Genomic DNA, 7,982 nt, shown 5'->3' on the forward strand with positions numbered 1-7,982 from the left:
GTCATTGGGGTGCTGCTGGCCCACCCACACAAGTGGGGTCATATTTTTATTGGCACAACAATATGAACACTGGGTGGTAGTAATTTGGTGGATCCCTGCAGATTTCAGAACTTTCCCTCACAGAAAGATGAGCTAATTGAGTGTTTCACCCAAAATTTGAGGGTTGCAAGGGCTTCTTCGCAAAAAAATGCCATGAGATCCACGCAAGTTACACCAGGCAAGTTACACTTCTGGGTGATAGTTTTCATAAATGTCTGGGTTTGATAGATTTCCCTGGGAGGCAGCCAATCCCAAAATATAAAGCACTGAAAAAAAAGCTTTTGGTTTTGAGTGAAAGAATTTGATCAGTACATGTTGGGTTTTGGGGCCTTTCCTATTGTGGACCGATCCACTCAAATTGGCACTGTATTTATCAGCAGATATGTGGGAACACTGTGTGGTAGGACATTTGTGAAATCCTGCTGATTCTGGGACTTCCCCTCACAGAAAGTTGAGGAAAATTAATGTTTTTAGCCAAAGTTTGAGGTTTGCAAGGATTTCTGGACAGGAAAATGTCATGAGATTCACAGAAGTTACACCACTTTGGACTCCCCTGGGTGTCTAGCTTTCAGCAATGTTTGGGTTTGGTAGTTTTCTGTGTGTGGCAGCCAATCACCGGCCCAAATTCCACAGCTAACCACATTGGAAAGTAAAAGATGAGTTTTGAGTCAAACAATTTGGTCTGTCCATGTAGCATTTGGGTGCCTTTCCTATTGGGAGAGCTGAGCTGACCCAGACAAGTGGGTACTTTTTTTTATCAGGACAGGTGTGGGAACTCGGGGTGGAAACAACATTGTGAATCCCTGCAGACTGCAGGACTTTCTCACACAGAAATGTGAGTTAAATGTGTGTTTTAGCCAAAGTTTGAGGTTTGCAAGGTCTTCTAGTATCACAGGATCCATGCAAGTCATACCAACCTGAACTGCCCTGAATGGCTAGTTTTCAGAAATGTATAATTTTTGTAATTTTCCCTGGATGCTGACTGAGCTAGGGACCGATTTTCACAGCTACCCACATTTAAAAAACAAAATATTGATTTTGATGGTTGAAATGTGATTCTGTGTTGCATCTGTTAGGCTCAGCCATACAAGTGGGGCACAATTTTTATAAGGAAACTTGTGGAAACACAAAATATTAGACTATTTGTGATTACCAATTGGATTTGTAGGCATTCTTTGCTTCCAAATGTAAGCCAGTGTGCAGGAGAGAAGACATATTATGAATGCCTTCTGAATCACAATTGTATGGGTATAATCCAATGTTTCTAAACTCAGTATCTTGTGCACATTTCAGATATAAATACGGTTTCTTGATACCCAGTTTCATTCATTATATTTTACTGTGTGAATTGCACCATGATCAGTACACATTCAAAAATCATTTAACGCTTCAGCTCAGTTGTTGGCTCTGGGTATAGTGTGAGAAGCAAGATCAGAATGGACTACTGGATGTAATATTATATTGCTTTTGGAAATTGGCCTACATGAAAAAAGTTGCACATCAAAATGTTGTCACCAATATGTTTTCCTATCATTCGCTTCATTTTTTATTTCGATTACATTTTTTAGAAAAATTCTGAGGGATCTACTCAAACTACCTTTACTAATATCAGGATATTGTGTAAATTTAAGAAATGTACAGATTGCCAGGATCATGTGATCTGAGAATGGTTGTGAAGTGCAGATTCACAACTCATTTGCATGGGGGAAACATCCAGGAAAATAAGGGAAACCCTATATTTGAATGCACACTCACATTCACTTATCCGTCAATAATCATCCATTCATCCACCCACTTTCACACACTCACTTACCTTCAATCTCTCACCCAACTTCAACCATCAACCTATATCCCAAATCATTCACATTTAACCATTTAATCACATGCCCACTCACTCAATCCCTGCATTACTCAGCAAATTCACCAAATCCCATACAAACCCACACACGCACGCACTAATTCATCCATCAATTAACAGTCGCACTAGAATTACTAATGCCATTGTGGAGTTTCCCTGCAAGTAACCGTGGAGTAAAAATTTTAAAAGAACATTTAAAATAAGTAAAAATAGAGGTTTGGTTGAAACATTCATAAAAAAAAAGCTGACAAAAAAAATGGTAGGAAAGGTTGATATAGCCAAAGATGAAGGCATGAGATTGTCAACTACAAGAAGATTAAGGGCTTCATTGAAAGTTTAGTGGGACAGGAGCATTACCATAAACAGGCCTCTGCCACAATTGCACTTTCCTCACCTCATTTGGATGGTGGGGAACAACCAGAGAATCTGAAGGCGGAGCCTTGGGTGGCCCATATTCTACTGGAATGCCTGGTCGCAGTGGTACTCTACTGACTCCTTTTTATGGCCGGGCGACCTCATTGGATGTGCATGCCTGGCTACGCCCCGCAAACCCCAATGCAAAGCATGGCAGACAGAGGCAGGAAAAACGTACTGCGCCACCCACGTGCAAGGTGGAAACTCCCTGTATGTTATAACCATTGTTTTTTTGTTTTTCTACAAATAAAGTCATGCTTTGGAATTTTGTTTACATAAAACAAAAAAAGAATGAAGAGTTGGAGAAAAGAAAGGGTTGCTTTCTCAGCATACTGCCCTGCGTACACTGCATCTGCTACCCCAGCGGATACACTGTCGGAAGAGACACGCCACCAGAAAGGCTGAATCTCTCCTTATGGACTCCATAATACTATAAATGAGGTTCTAAGTTTGAAAAGAATTGTATGCATTATCACAGAAATGAGAACTTGTGGGTTTGAGTCACACTGGGACTTTGTGTCAGTTCCACTGAACAGGAAGTTATACTTCCAGTTTCGAGTAGGCACCTTAATCCTTAGAGTGTTTACCAAAGGATGGACTGGAGGTGTCCAATTCGCTACTCTGCAGAAGAGAGTATTCCAAATGTTTTGTTTGCGTGCCCATGTCATGCTCCCCCTGACGAACTGGGTTAGCCCCTTTATGTAGGCTGTTAGGAGTATGCAGCCATTTGGAGGCCCTCCATATTCTTGGGACCATATGGGTGCTCCGCAGCAAGGCCTCTTTGTCTCACTGCCACCTGATCCTGCCTAGGTTCATCATTAGGTTACGCCTCACTGTACCGTGTGCCAAGTGTCTGATAGGAAGGTATTCTCCCTTACTTTTGGAAGGTGTGCATATTGCCATATTGCCTCGACATTTACTGAGCGTGATTATGAATGAGTGTGTATTTTTCTCATGCTAACTTGTTTTTTTTATTGTATTTCACTTTTTAACTTTTAACTTGTCGAGTTGGAAACTCTTTTATGTATGTTTTATTCATTTTATATTATTTTTTTACTGTTTACTTTAATGGCCCTGGTGGTTGGAATAAAGTAGTTTGACTGACTGACACAGAACTCCGAAGGAGGAAACAGGAAGAGTATTGCGTGTAGATTTGAACAATGATTTTGAAGCACAATGTCAGTTTTATTAGAGAAAGATATACAAGCTGTGATTGAATTGGCATATTGAAGCCTTGTTGACACTGTAAGATGTTGACATCCTCATTATGAGAAAGGAGAACCTTCCTCAATCTCAGAAGATGAAATCTATGCTTGCGAAAAATGAGGAAACCTGTGTAACGAGAGAATGATCAGTTTAAAATGGCGAACACCCAATTCAAAAGCTGGCCTTACTATGCATGCCTTTACGTCGCATGCGTTACAATGCAAGCGTCGTTACGACGCGTACACATTGCGACGCGTCCCATTACATCGCATGCGCTTTTAAAACGCAGTGTAATGGATGCAAGGCGGAACACTGGGACAGAGGCGGATGACCACCGGGCCGGACGAGCACCGGGACAGAGGCGAGGAAGAGATGACACGAGGAGAGAGAGGTAAGGGGGATTGTGCTTACAGTGTAGTTTAGGGCTTAGGGCTTAGGGTTTAGGGAAGTGTTAGGGGGTCATAGTTTAGAGTAGGCTTAGGGTTGAGGGTACTGTCAGGGGGTCTTACTGTAGGGTACTCTATTAGGGTTTAGGGCTTAGGGCTTAGGGTTTAGGGAAGTGTTAGAGGGTCGTAGTGTAGGGTAGGCTTAGGGCTTGGGGTTAAGGGTAGTGTCAGGGGGTCTTACTGTAGGGTACTGTATTAGGGTTTAGGGCTTAGGGTTTAGGGAATTGTTAGGGGTCGTACTGTAGAGTACTGTTTTAGGCTTCAGGGTTTAGGGTCAGGTCAGGGGGTCCTCGTGTAAGGTAGTAATTAAAGGTTTTAGAATTTCGGGTTTAGGGGAGTGGGCCTGGGGGTAAAAATCGCGAAGTCAAAGCATGCGGGGTGTTTGTGTGCGTTGTAAATGTATTTTGTATACATTTCAATGGAAATGCGACGTAATAGTTTGCGTTGTTGATACTTGTGATGTAAAAGAACATGCGATGTGAAAACTGCGATGTCATGGCATGCGATGTTAACGTTTGCGATGTAGCATCATACATCCGTTTAAAATCAGATTCCAAGATAATGGACTGTTTAGAGAACAAGGCAGCATCTAACCCCAGCCAGTACACAACACAGGAGATGACCCAGTGCATACCACCATTACCTCTGTGTTGTTTGAACCTCTTTAGCAATCTTGGGGATTCTGGATTGCAGATGGTGGAAGATGCCAGGTTGATGGGCAAAGCACCAACATTAAATTAAGTAGGAACAAAATTGTGACAAGATGTTTTTAGTCTTTTTAATGTTATCTTCCAATATTTCTCCAGTTCTTAATTTATTTATTTTCTTTGTGCATAGAGAATGTGCAATTTATCTTGTTTAAGAATAAATGGAAACATTTTAAATACTTTAAGTTTCTAAATTTGATTGCCAAGGTGAAGCTATAATGACACACTTGTTGACATCGACTGAAGAGATTTCTTAAAGAGGAATCCTTGTGAAATGTTATTATTGAACGTGACCGCATTTAACAATGATAGAATATCTGCATTAAGTTCGAGCACCAACTGTCAGTCAATTGTAGTGCACCAACACTACCCTGGCAGGGTGGAGAAACATCCAGGCATAAGATCTGTAGCACAAAATCCTTCAAACAGGGAACCCTCGGCAGAAAAATGGAGCACAAATGAGTGACAAAACAGTTTCAAAGTAGGTGATAAATGTGACAAATAAGGGAACAAATGCATTGTGACACATCCATCTAATGGCCAAATCTCCTTATAAAGGGTGGAGGCAGAAATTACATTACAGGAAAAGCGATTGGCACCATCTTGGACTGGGAATTTCAGAAAACATATGCTTAAAAAAATGACCATCTTAGAAAGGAATTGCTTAATTGTGCCCTTTTGGCACAAGACGAAGAAGCCCTTGTTTGACATTCTTCCTCTGTCCCTTGTCGCTGCACTCTGCCTGCCACCCTTCTATACTAGCTCTGCTGTAGGCTCATAGAAGAGTTATTTGCCCCAGCCATGGGAAAACCAGCACAGGCAGCAACACAGGCAGAGCCGTATGCGAGAAGACACCACGGCTGAGCATGGGAACCAGGCATGCTGCCTCCTACATGAACATGGAGCCTTAGCAACATGCCTATGCCGCTGTTGAGTACTCTGTTCAGAAGTAACACCCATCCACAGCCAGGCTTGCTCTTATAGTGTTGCAAAAAATATGCTGAAATACCTATCAGTCCAATTCAGTGATGATTTGAGGATCCTCAGGGTAGAAGTCAAAGCCGTAAGAGTGGATAAGCAGTTTGGCGTAGATGTTGAAGAGGTACAGCCCATACGCCACAATCAAACAGATAGGGAGTTTTAGTAAAATATGCTATGGAAACTGATTGAAAGTGGTTGGTTAAAAAAAAGGGTGAAAGCAGGCATGATCCAAGTCAGAGATCCCAGCAGCCCAGAGGCGGTCCTGCAGGATGGAATTCTAGACAGGATCAGAGCACTGACCCTGCCATCATTCATCACCATAAGCTCCTTCTACTGTCTGAGATAAAGTCATTGGATTTCTCACTTCCCTTACTTTTGTTATAATTGTAATACCTTGCATGCTTTGTAGCTTCTGTTATCTAAATAATGAGCAGAAAAGGCGGTATAGCAATAAGTGCTCAATTGAAAACTCAGAGGGAGATTTTCAAAAAAGCAGCGCAACACAGCGCAGCCCCTCGCGAGGCTGCGTCGCGTTGCACGAGAGGGAGGGAGCAGGAGAGCACCATATCTCCAGAGATATGGCTCTCTCTTCCCTTTTCCCTTGCGCCGCGCTGATTTCAGCTGCCGTGCGCCATGCACACACCTTAGCGCCACAGCGCTAGGGTGTGTGCATGAGTGTAGCATAGGTTTAGTACAGGAAGGGTATCCTTCCTGTACAAAATACTATGTAAGGCACGATGCAAAGCTTATCCCACTTTGCATACGTACTGCACATTGCAGCACGCATGGAAAGTCGGAAAATCACAGAGAAATGAAAGCATTTCTCCTGATAGCGCCTCCTTTGAAGGGGCGTTAACTTTTGGCGCAAAACCATGTTCACAAATATTTGTAAATATGGTTTTGCGTCAAAAGGCATGGATGGTTGCATGGGAACGTCCATGTACCACCCATGTAACGCCAGAGGCGCAACTAGAGCCACATTTCGGGGGGAAGGCTACTAAAAATTTCGGGGGGGGGGCTAATTCTTCCAGCGATAGTCAGAGTAGAGATGCACGGGCTCAAGAAGGGGTGAAAAAACAACAAAGCTTCGTTAGCAAGTAAATGGTCTTTTAAAGACCTGTGAAGTACTCGGGTGCGGCTGTGTGTGTGCCCAGGAAGCTGTCTCAGCCAGGGCTGACCCATGCAACAGTCTCAGCCAAGGGTGACCCATGCGCCTGTGTAACGCAACCTCGGCGCAAAGTAACGCAAAGCAGTGCTTTCCTGAAAGAAAATAGCAAAAACTAAATTTGTGCTAGTTAGCGTCAATTTTGTGATGCTAAACTAGGGCAAAAGTTTTGAAAATCTGGCCCTATATCTCAAACTTTTTCAACAGGTTTTCTGAAAACAAAAAGCGCATTTCCATATGTCCCTTCGTTGAAGGCAGCAGTAAATACTTGGCCATCTCTGCCACTATGTCGGCTATGTGTTTCCCTTTCTTCCTAAAATACGTTGTATTGAACACTGAACAGGAAGAGCTGTGGTCAGTTTGCTGTAGGTACTTCCTCTATCAAGCACGGGACTGAAGAGAGAAGTTAAGGCTCAAGGCTGGACGGCGCTCGTGCAGGTCCACTTCCTCTGTGCCAATCAGAAAGCAACGCTCGCGCAGACGTGCTGTAAGCACCCCCACACGGTTCTTTTCAAATCCTGTCCCACGCACTGAAGTATTCTCACTTCTTCTTTACCATCTTAGACTTTCTGCTTTCTTGTGTTCTTAATATTCCCCTAAAATGACCTCAGTCCTTCCTTTTTCAATCCAGCGCAGTGTTTTTCGGCTTTATGTAGTGTTCTCTTTCTCCGCATTTCCTCTTTTGGCTAGCATTTCACTTCCTGAGTCCCTGTACCTTTCACTCTTATTATTTCGAAATGCATTAATATACACAGCACTTTCATTTTGATTCTCTGTCCAAAATTGTTCCCACGTAGGGTATGTTTGCAAACCCAGAAATTCTGCAAGTGTGGTAGAATTCACAAATTTAAGGTGAGGTTGGGTTTGCTGGTGTTCCTCAGTTGGATACCAGTAAATGTAGCTGAACACCCTCAATTTCATTAACAGTGAGTATTCACTTACCCTTGGAGACAGCTTCTCACTGTGAAAACACATGCAAATGTACTCTTGACAAGAATAAGTGTCTTTCCTTAGTGGGATGGTTATGAAAAAGAATAGGTTGGCCCATGGGCAAAAATAGGGCCCTCAGTGAGAAACAAATAAAGTACAAATTCACAGAAAGGTCACATTCAGGCCTGTGGAATTTTCTAAACTTAGTGGACATCTATAGTACCATCGTGCTACTG

Source organism: Triturus cristatus, chromosome 8 (assembly GCF_964204655.1).
Source record: "Triturus cristatus chromosome 8, aTriCri1.1, whole genome shotgun sequence".
NCBI classification, from domain to species: Eukaryota; Metazoa; Chordata; class Amphibia; order Caudata; family Salamandridae; genus Triturus; species Triturus cristatus.